At 43.5% G+C, this 11527-nt stretch overlaps 1 long non-coding RNA gene across 1 annotated transcript in view; it reads right to left on the reverse strand.

Annotated features, from left to right (window-relative positions):
* The window catches only part of LOC135410394 (uncharacterized), a 69949-nt gene extending 69212 nt beyond the window's left edge, over positions 1-737 (reverse strand). Inside the window, exon 1 of the long non-coding RNA XR_010428661.1 lies at positions 422-737. This is a non-coding gene — a long non-coding RNA (uncharacterized LOC135410394). The remainder of the gene's footprint in view (positions 1-421) is intronic.
* Positions 738-11527: the final 10790 nt, after the last annotated feature.

Below are 11527 nucleotides of genomic sequence, written 5' to 3' on the forward strand. Positions count from 1 at the left end.
ATTTATACTTCATTTTTATATATTACATATTATTATGTATTACATTTATCTAGTATATTGAATATATAACATTGAATTAAATTTATCAAAAGAAAGAAAGACAGAAAGACAGAAAGGGAGAACAGAAAAAAAGAGAAAAAATAAAGAGAGAAAAAGAGAGAGAGAAAGGAAAAAAAAAAGAAAAAAAAGAAAAAAGAAAAAAGAAAAAAGGAAAAAAGAAAAGAAAAAAGAAAAAAGAAAAAGGAAAAAAAGAAAAAAGAAAAAAGGAAAAAGAAAAAAGAAAAAAGAAAAAAAAAAGAAAAAAGAAAAAAGAAAGAAAAGAGAAAAAAGAAAGAAAAAAGAAAGAAAGAAAGAAGGGAAGAAAGAAGGAAAGAAAGGAGGGAAGGAAGAAGGGAAGGAAGGAGGTAGAAAAATATGTTACCAGAAGGAGGTGTTGATCCAGCTGATGGATGTTAATCCTTGTCCCAGCATCAATCCACAGGATGGGATGGTTGATCCTTGTCCCAGCGTCGATCCACAGGATGGGATGGTTAATCCTTGTCCCAGCGTCGATCGCTCTCCTCATGCTGGGATGTTAATCCTGGTCCCAGTGTCCATCCAGCTGGGTCGGCCAGACCGATGGGAAGCCCAGGATCCTGGGGGTTCTTTGCCCATCCTGTGGAAGCCTGAGGTCCATCCGCGGGGGGCGGAGGAGGCAGAGGAGGCCTGGGCGGGCTTCTCCTCATCCATGGCCATTGTCCTGCAAGGAGGGGGAGAGGGTGAGTGAGGGAGGGAGAGGGAGGGAAAGAGAGGAAGAGGGAAGGAGAGTGAGGGAGAGGGAGGGAGAAGGAGAGAGGAAGAAAGAGGGAGAGAGAGAGAGAAGGAGCTGCTGCTGGGGAGCAGCTGAGATGGGCTGAGCTCTGCACCCCTTATATACCCCTGGGGCAGGGCGGGGTCTGGGATGTCACAAAGGTCTCTGGGCACACCCATGTCCCACCTCACAAAGGGCCCTGGAAGGTGCCCCCATGTCACAAAGGGCTCCCCGGCTCCCCATGGACAGCGGGACCGCCTGGACCCGGCCCGGGGCAGCCCCGGCACTTGTGGCCTTTGCAGCCCCCGCTGTGCCCGGAGCCCTGCGGGGCTTTGGCCACGGTCCCACACGACCCCCGCTCTCCACAGGGCACAGCCCGGGCTTTGCAGGCTGGACTGGCCGGGGCAGCAGGAATTGGCCCCGTGGATGTGCCAGGGAGCTGTGGGCAGTGTCTCCATGGCCTGGGGTGTCCCTCAGGGCTCTGCCTTGGCCCCCCGGCTCCTCAGGGCCTTGGGCAGGGACAGGCAGTGGCACCAGTGCACCCTCAGCACGGGGGCAGGGCACGGGCAGCTGAGTGGGGCAGGGGACACCACGGAAGGACGGGGCCATCCAGAGGCACCTGGACAAGCTGGACAAGTGGCACCATCAGAACATCATGAGGTCCCACAAGGCCACGTGCCAGGTGTGCCCCTGGGTCAGGGCAATCCCAGAGTCACTGAATCACCAAGGTTGGCAGAGACCTTCAGCATCATCCAGTGCCACCCTCACCCAGCACCACCACAATCACCCCTAATCCATGTCCCCAAGGGCCACGTCCAGACACCTCTGGAGCACTCCCAGAGATTGTGGCTCCACCACCTCCCTGGGCAACTTATTGCAGTGCCTGGCCACTCCTGCAGGGAAAGTTTGTTTCCCCAGCCTCTCATTTTAACCTGCCCCAGAGCTGGAGGCAGCTCTGCAGGGAAGGATCTCACCTGAGGAGGGCAGAGAGACAGAACCCCCTTCTCCCCTGCTGCCCTTCTCGAGCTTGTCCAGATCCCTCTGGATGGTATTTTGTCCTTCAGGTGAGACATTTCACCTTGACCTTCCACAGTACCACATCTGATGGGAATAGAGCAGCTCTGACAAGAGTTTTTTGGGACAGAACAGGATATCACTTCAGTGTGATATCACTTCATAGTGTTCAAAAAGTGGCTGTTATAAAAATTTCAGTGCATTCTTCAGATTCCTCACTGTACAACAGGGAATAGAGTACTTGGCAACATGGATGGGAGATACAGTTGGGACTAATTAGAAGTGGTTGAAAGGTTTTCTATTTGCTCCTAGAAAATCACTGTGGATTAGAGCAGCAAATGAGAAAAAAAAAAGAGAAAATAACCTCCCCCCCAAATCAAACCAGTCCTCAGAAAAGTGTTAAAATGGCTGTGCTTGGTATGAAGAGGAGCTTCATTTAAATAAAAGTGAAAAAGTCTTGACATTTGGACTAATCTCTTAAAATTAAATATTGGGCTTCATGAAATTGCAACTAAAGAATAACGACAGCAAGTATTTTTACTGCAGTAAGAGGAAAATTTATAGAGAGTTGACAGACTCAGAAAGTATTTGCATAGTGCAAATCTCTGGAATTTGCTGAGTCTGAAGGAGAACACAGGAAAAAACCCTGGAAACCAAATACAAACCTAGACCTACCTGATGGACAAGGCTGTTACACCACATTTAGATGAAAAACACATCTGTGACAGATGAAGTTAAAACTACAGGACTGCCTGGGACAAATTGCAGCACAGAAGAATTTGGAGTTACATGGGTCAGATTTTTTAATCAACTAATGAAGTGTGCAAGTGCCTGTGAAATCCATTCAATGTGAGCCTGATTTAAACCCAGTTTTGATCATTGGAAAGGTAACAGTGAACTTTGTGTCAGGGGCACATTTAGATTGGAAAAGAGCTCCCAAGATCCTGGAGTTCCCCCTGTGCCTGATGCCCACCTTGTCCCCCAGCCCAGAGCACTGAGTGCCACGGCCAGGCCTTCCCTGGACACCTCCAGGGATGGGGACTCCGAACCTCCCTGGGCAGCCCCTGCCAAGGCCTGACCACCCTTTCCAGGAGGAAATTCCTGATGTAGGATTCCATCCTCCAGGCACATCAAGCCAATGGGACACAACAAAAGATTAATAAATACAGCCCCCTCTTTTGCCACAGGCCTTTCCCAAATGGGAGAAGGTGAATTTCCAAGGTTTCTCTGAATGTCAAGTGTCTTGTTCATGGCCACAGTGGGAGCCTGAAGGAAAGGGTTCATCCAGAAGCGCAGTTTCCAGACTCTCATTGTACCAGACAGCTTTACAAAATATCATTTCCCTTTCCTACAATTTGCAGAAACAGTTGGTGACAAATATTGATAATAATTTGGGCCAACATTCATTCATTTTGCTAACGTGATGAAACCACATTTTCTGCCACTTTAATAGGAAAATTTTAAAGCAACAGCAAGTTTCATAGAACATTAATTTTTTTTGGAGCATGAAGTAACTCTGGCTTTGCTGCAAAATGCTTAAATGGGTAGCATGGGAAAAGCTTCATCAGTACCAGGCTTAATGAGAGAGCTGGTGCTTTCCTAGTGTCTCTCATATTTTTCAAGTTTGTTGCCCATCTGCTTTTCAGGTTTACATATCTACTAGAAATTTGGTTTCTTTCTGGTAAAACACTTTATTCCAGGTCCTTATGTCTATGTCTTGATCATTCTTCTTTTTTCCCCTCTGTGTCTACCTTCATACTCAAAGTATGACATCAGTTTCAACCTTTGACGTGGTTAAATCAGCCACTAAATCAGATATTACAACTCACACGCTGCTGCTTGTAGCCCTTGAAATTAAAGTCTTTCTAGACACAAAGCAATGAAAAAATAATATATTCATATTAAAAAAAAAAGGGGTGAGAAAAATACTGAGCTTGCAAAATTAGTCCTCATGTTCAAGAAAACAACAGAACTCTTGTCTTCTGTGTAATTCCAATTAAGCCTTTCTGTGTGCATGGGTGATGATGAGTACCTGGTCACGTATTCCTGTCTTCCCATGGGATCCCTCTTTCATTTCACTTAAAAAGGGAATGACAATTACCCAAAGGGTTGCTCCATGAATTCTGTTTACTGCTGTAATTCAATCTGTGGCCTGCAAAATCAGGACTGAAGACTAAATTGTTATCTTTCTTATTGGTTTATGTGTGGAGCTCGTGGTAGGTGTATGGAAGCCTCTCCCCAGCATGGAAAAACCAGACTTCAGAGCACTCCAGTGAGACCGAGTATTATTCTTGCTTTACACATGAACATCTGGAACAAATAATTACTTGGAGAGGTTTTTCCCTCTCCACTGACTAGAGAGTATATGCCAAGTATAGCTTTTAGTAGCTTAATATTAGGCAGGATTTATTGATCTGACCACACAATTGTCCTAATTCTGTGGTGCACAGAGAGAGAAGGAGTAGCTCTCCTAGGCAACCTGAAACCCTTTACAAAAGGAATAAACCTCTCTTCAAACTGTCCCCATTCTCATTCGACATGCAGCTCTCGATTTGGTCAAGTGTCCCCTTACAAAGGTCTTCTCTGCCCTTCACAACCCACCAGCACCAGTGATCAGGATCACTGGTGGATTAGGAGCTGATTCTCCCACTGCTCAGAGTCTGCTCCTTCACTGTCACACCCTCAGAACTCTAAAATTAGTCAAATATGTATTAAGATGTGAAATTTCAGGTCCAAGCTGCAACACTGGTAATACCTCAGGATGTCAATCCCTACAGACCTGCCAAGGCATTCCCTTTCATCAAGGTCCCCTGTGAAGGTTTTAAGCCCCCTGCTTTAAATCCACTTACTTAATTCAGGAGTTTAGAGAACCATGACACTCAGCTGCTGTCACAAATTCATGGACAACGTGGCCCTGGAAAAACTGGATGGGGAGGATTTAGCAGTGCCACTGGCAACGGCTGTGGTGGTGCCTGTGCCCCACAAAATCAAAACACAGGAGAGGGACAACGAGGGAGAGCAGCTAAATGTGGCATCCTGGGTCACATGTCTCTAAGACACAGATGACAGACTTCTACCCTTGTCACAGAATCATTTAGGTTAGAAAAGACCTCCAAGATCGAGTCCAACTTTACCTCCATCTCTGCATCAAATTATAGGGTTATGCCTTTTGTAGCTTTGCAAGAGGGCTACAGGTTTTTCTAAACCTGTGGCAGCATTTGCAATATTTTATTGATCAACGAGTCTGGTATTTGCTTTTATGCAGGGCAAAAATATAATCATTATCCTGAATTACTCAGGCAGAGCTTTACAGAGGCTGCCTTCAGTTACTATCACTTACTTTTTGGCTGAAATCCACTGCTGTGCAACTCTCTGTAAAAATCATAGGTACCTCTTAGAGTATGTAAGCCCAGAGGGGAACTGGTGAGTAGACGTTGTGCTTGTACTTTACACAACAGCAAATGTCATCCCAGAGGCATTACCTGGTGTGCCTTGAATGTTCAAAACAGATGGCAACAGAACTCTCTTTTTTCCAACAGTCTTCTCAGTGAAAGAGCAAAAAATATTATATCCCTTTGGCTCAAAACACTAACGAACAGCAGAAACACTCCTTATAATAATTCAGCACTGCCCTTGCTATCACAATCCTGATTTTAAATGAGCACCATAGTCAGGTGGTGCAGACCTTTGAGATTACTCTTTTCAAGCAAAAAAGAGTCATTTTTTTCCCTGTTGCCACTCTTACAGCTGGAAATTTCTGGAACAAACCCGCTGCAGAAGGTTGGAAAGCACATGAAATGTAAACCTTCATATTTGAATGAAAGTGCAAGATTAATAAGAGGTGAAGAGGTTGTATCTGTTTTGTCTATTTTAGAATCAAGGTATCTATAGGCCATGGCAGCATAAATGTGTTCTCAGAGCAGGAAAGGCCTCAGCAGCAAAGGAAGCAAAACATAACAACTCAGGCTGTAGCTGAGGCCTTGTTTGATAACTCACTCAACATCAGAAAAACAAGGACTTGGGTGATTTGGGAAGAGGATGGGATAGAGCAGACAGAGATCCAGCACTCAGAACAATGAACAAAGAGCCAAAATCGAACGGAGAATCTGACAAGCCTGGAAAATCTGACGAGGCCTCGCTGATTTCCATGTGCTTTCCGCTGGAATTAAATTCCCGAACGCTGTGGAGCTGATTGATCGTGAGCACCGGGAGGAGCTGCGTGACTGCACAATCCTCCGGCTGATCACTTAAAATACATCTCATAACAAGTCCTCGATATTTTTCAGTGCTTGGCACAGATGCAGAGATAGATGCAGCAATCCCTGGCCCGACACCTCTGCCTCGTGGAGCAGAGGGTTTGCTCGTTTTCAGCCACTCCAGGCTGCAGCCCCTTCAACTCAGAGCAAGAAAACAGAGAAACGAACGCATGTGAAATGTTGTTTTTCCTCTCTGACCTTCATGTAATTCAACCATTGCACTGAGACCACCAGAGCACACTTATCTTTAAGTATTTGAGGAATCATAGTCATGTCAACACATCTCTTCCAGTGACTGTCCCTGTGTTTACATTTCACGGACCAGCAAGAGCAACTTCAAGCTGCAGAGAGAGAAGGGCTGGAAATTTTCCCTCTATTCCCACACCCCCCCAGCACACAAGGAACAGAAATGCCTCTCAACTCCTCTGATGAAAACATAAAATCTCTCCTCCTGTGCTGGGCCAGAGGTGTGTTCAGAGTGCTTCTTGTACCTGAAGGAGACGTGATATAGTTTTAGGTACAACTTCCAAGATTCTCTTTCAAGTAATCACAGAGATTTCAGCAGTCAAATGTGAATTCATTAATTTTCCTTCTGACATTTGGATCCAGGGATCGCTTATAAAATGATGTTAAATCCCATTTTAAGCCCATGCAACCTGGAGCAAAAGCACTTTTGGAGGAACAGAGTGTGAAAAGGTGCAGTGTAATGGACACAGAGGTGAGTGCTCTTGGTCTGAATAAATCCATGCCAGAAAGTGGCTGCACAATGCCTGTGCAATTCCCTTCTTCCCTCAGTTATCTTCCCTGGAAAACAAGGACAAGAGAAGGCACAAGTCAACAGAAACAGAAAAAGCATTCTTTGTTCCGCAGCCCAGAAAACAAGGGAAACATTTCACATAAATCTGTAAGAGGAGGGCAAACTTTTCTTGCTCTTTTCCTCCCACTCTCTCCCACCTGCACCTCTGAGGATTACAACATGTTTACTCTCAGTATGTGTGTTCTGCAGGGGTTAGTTAGCTAATATTTGCACACAACATTTTGCTCCTGGAGAGCACCGTGCAGGAATTACCATTGTGTGGAAAAGCTGACTGCAAATGTTACCCACAGCAAGTGGCAGAAACCAAAAAACTTCAGGATGGGATGTGACTCATCCTCCTGTAATGACAGCCCTGGAGATTCTGCTGCTTCCAAATACCAGCATCAGATACCAGATCAAGATTAATAATTGCAGCCCTGTTCTAAGGAAGACAGAGATTCAGAGTGACTCGTGTGTGCAAGTACAGAGGAATCAAGAGTCAGTGCCCAAAATAATCCAAAATCATTAAGACTGTGATCCCTTCCCACCAAGCACAAACAATTCACAGAGTTAAAACCAAATGTTACATAAACAAACAAATGTAGAGGTCTTTTTTTTGTTGTTGTTTTTAGGATGTAATGATGGGTTGTTCACAAACACATTCAGGCTGTGCTAGAGGATACTGGCTGAGAATATAAAATATGTTGCTTATTTACATAAAGAGACATTTTTAGCTTGAATTTTAAACCCATTCAAGTCAATGACAGCTGCCAATTTTAGAAATAGTCCAGCCAGACCTACAGGAGTAGCAAATATTGCCTTGCCTGGGATATCAAGTAAAAACCAAGAGCTCAAATACATCAGCATTACCATAGGACAGGAATTTGATATTCATCTGCTGCTCTCCTGTAATTCTCCACTTGCATGTACACTGCAGGTAGAAAAGCAAAGGTAATTTGAGTTAACTCAACCAGCTTTCATTGAAGAAGCCACTTTTACATCAGTCACATCCTGATTTGCAGGGAAAATACAAAATACACATGAGTTGCCATCGTGTATCAGCTGCTGGGTGAAGGTCTGTTGCTCTGTGATAACCCGTTTTGCTGTGCCCATTATGAACATAACACATCTGAATTTAATGTGGTGTAAAAATCTCTCTTCAGCTCCTTCACCTCTGCTCAAATACACTTATTTCTTTATAAAATTAAAGCATATTCCTATATAAAATATAAAGGAGGCAGGCTGTGATTAGGCCTGGAATCACAGCCTGCCTCCTGTACAGGATATTGTAGCAGCCAACTTATATTTCACAACAACAACAACAAAAAACGATGACCTTTGTTGTCCTTTATGGAAAACCTGCACCTGACATTCAGTGTTCCAGGAAGTAATCTCCACCAGGAATTAAACACTGAAAATAAGAGACACATTTGTTTATTTTGATCATTGCCATTGTCTGCTCCTGCTTCAGGATAAATGGTGAATTCCAAGCAACCCTGTAAGTTTTCCAGCATGGAGCCATTTGAGTGACTTGCTATAATACTAATACCTTTTTTATTTATTTTGGGGTTTTTTTTAGCTCTGAGCAACCTGGTGTGGTGGAAGATGTCCCAGTCCATGGCTGGGGATTGGAACTTTAAGGTCCCTTCCAACCCAAATCATTCTATAGTTTTATGATCTTGAGAGAATTTTGAGACTAAAGTCTCCAAAATATCATTTCTCTCTCTTCAGTGATGATAGATCAGGCTAGAAAACATTAGTGGACTAATCGTGAGCATGAACTGAACATGAATAGTATTGTAATTAAAACTTCCCTGACAAAAAACTATCTGAACAGTTGTCTCTGCATAGAAGTGTGAGTTAATATGTCAAGACTACTGTCTTATCCAATCAGGTCAATTTGCTGTAAAGCAACATCCAAAAAAAACATCCTGAAGATGCAGAAAGTTCTTCCAAGAACCAAGAAATCCAGTACAGCATTTTTCAGAAGCATGTAGAGCCACTGATGCAGTTTTATATTACTTTATGAAGTGATACATGGAAGCTCCGAGGTTCTCTTCTATTGGCAGCCACCATGTCATAATTCACTAATTTTTGTGTAAAACTAGGAGAAAAAAAGGGTCAAAACAAGTATATAAGTGTGCACACGTGTAACACACACATTTGCCCCTCTCCCATCGTCCTGCCCTCATTTTAACTGCTCTGAGAGTCCCAGAGCACGTTGGGAGGGTTTTGCCTTGTGCAGGTGAGAAAATAAATCAGACTCCAGTCTCCTCACAAACACGGGTGGCTGATGGCATTTTTTTAAACCCCCAAATTGCTCCTAGAAAACATTATTTCAGGTGCAGTTCTGTGGTATTTGTGGGTGCATGTCCAGGGTGCAGTGGTGAAGGGAAAGGCCACTTCGTTTGCTACTGGGCACAGCATCAGCTGGTGGGACAACTCAGTGCTGAGAGGAGCCCCAGATTTAGGCTTTAGCCTGCATTTCAGAACAAACATGCAAAATAGTCCTTTTATAGCTTTATTTTGATAAGGCCTCGTTCTCCTAATCAGCCTCATTGTTAGAGTGGCACTTAAAAGAAAGTGGAGCTGGCAGTCTAACAATAGCAAGGCCCATGTAGGTCATTGAATCACCAACTTTCTGTGAGTCACCAACGGCACAGCAACACATTATTTAAGGTAACGTTTGTTAAACGATTTCATTTTGACAGGCAGACATATGTCTCGTTGTTGCTTCATTAGGAGGTGTTTTAATTGTTAGACATTAGCCTGGTGTTTGCACGTTGCCTTCTTCCAGCTCAGGCTCCGCTGAACGAGCTAAACAAAGCAAGCAGGACTGCTGGTGATCCACACACAGACCATGGGCTGGTTGTTTTTTAAAAAAATCCTGTCTCCAGTCTTCTCATTCTCCCCACAGACACAGGTCTATTTGTTATTTTGCTGTACACTCAAAGCTGGGGAAGAAAAACTGCTGTATGTAGTTTGGGTGCTGGTTTTGGAGGGGACACAGACAAGAGGCACCACGGTTTTCAAACTCAGTTTTTTTAAAAGGTTGGATAAAAACCTACCTCGATTTTGAGCAATTTTAACTGTGAACTGGATTTTAAATTAAAATGTTTAAGGGCTGGACTCTGGAGGCACAGATGATACACAGTGATCAACTCCCACAGAAAATGAGCATTATTTGGTTGTTTCATTCCCCTACATGACATAAAAGCTCTCCTACTAAACCTTTCTGTTAAGGACTCAAAACACCCTTTAGTTTTCTGAATTTCATTCTCCTGTCTGAGTCTTCTTGTACAAAATAGGTTGATTTCCTCCAAGTGTTGGAGAATTTTCTCTATTTCTTCTTGGAAATGGCAAAAGGGGAAAAAAAATCCAAAAGGATTCACAAAGCTGGTGGTCATCAGCCTGTGATAAAATTTTGAGGGATGGATACCACCTAGGCATGGGCCAGGCTGGAATTTTAATTTGTCTTTAGGTTCTTTCCTTGGGTCTCTGCCTCTGATTTCTCATCAATGAGCTGTGCTGGGACCTCCCTGTGAGTTGGAATTACCATCACCCTCCTTCAAGAGGTGCTGAGTGTCCAAACTACCCTCGAAGGTGAGGGGCATTCCAAGCACCTCATACTTTACACACTGAGCCCAGAAAGCACCAGAAAACAAACTTTAATCTGGAGAAATCCATACTTTTCTTGCCATCTGTGTCAGCTCACCTGGTTAGGGTCACACCCCAAGTGGAGTATTTCTCTCCCTCCACGTGGGATATTTATAACACCCTTGGTAAAACTGCAATGAGACTTTCTACTACATTTGTAGAGGAATAGAAATATTCTTCTGCTCTGCTTTACAGGTACACTCAGCATTTGTTCCAAAAGCACTTTTTACCCCTTGGAAATCACTCTTTCCCTCAATAAATCAGTGCAGTCCTGGCTTATTTATTCATGGGGGGGGAGACAGAGAAGTTGGCCACCTTGATTTAATTTCCTCTCTGAAGTGGAGCATATTTTGATTAAGGGAGCCACAAGGAGACATTCCCTGTAGGGACTCAATATTTGAAATTTAATTTCCTTCTCACTGAGCTGGATGTTGTTGTTGTTGGAATCAACAGACAGAAACAGCTGAGTAAGTGATGAAAAGACCAACCTGAAGGTGCTGCGAGTGCAGTTTTTGTTTGAAAATTCCCACCAACGTTTTGTGGATTTTCGTGACAAAGAGCTGCAGAACTCATTATGCAGTAACTTTTTAATTAATATTAGACATGAAGCCTGTTTTTAAGTCTATTTTCAAATGCATAATGTGAGTTACCTGTGCGGAGTAAATTGTACAGCAGTGTGGGAGCGTGAAAATTCCACATTTGGGTGTTTAACTTTTAGTTACTAAGTAGAGTTTTGGAGCCACAATTCCTACCAGTTGTAAAAAGTGAAATATTTTGACTGGTTAATGTGCAATGGAAACACACACCACCCTCTTTCCTTTTGATTCAGCTCACAAGGCTACACCTCCCCTGTCCCTCTTCCTCTTGGGCAGGTGTTCTGTAGTGAAGTTAATTCGGAATTAACGAGGTTATTCTTGACAATGACAGATATTGGGAGTTTTCATGTAGGTTTGAATTAACTAGGAGAAACCATAACATCTGCTATTTTATACACACAGGATTATTTATAATCGA

Source organism: Pseudopipra pipra, chromosome 2 (genome assembly GCF_036250125.1).
Source record: "Pseudopipra pipra isolate bDixPip1 chromosome 2, bDixPip1.hap1, whole genome shotgun sequence".
Lineage (NCBI taxonomy): Eukaryota > Metazoa > Chordata > Aves > Passeriformes > Pipridae > Pseudopipra > Pseudopipra pipra.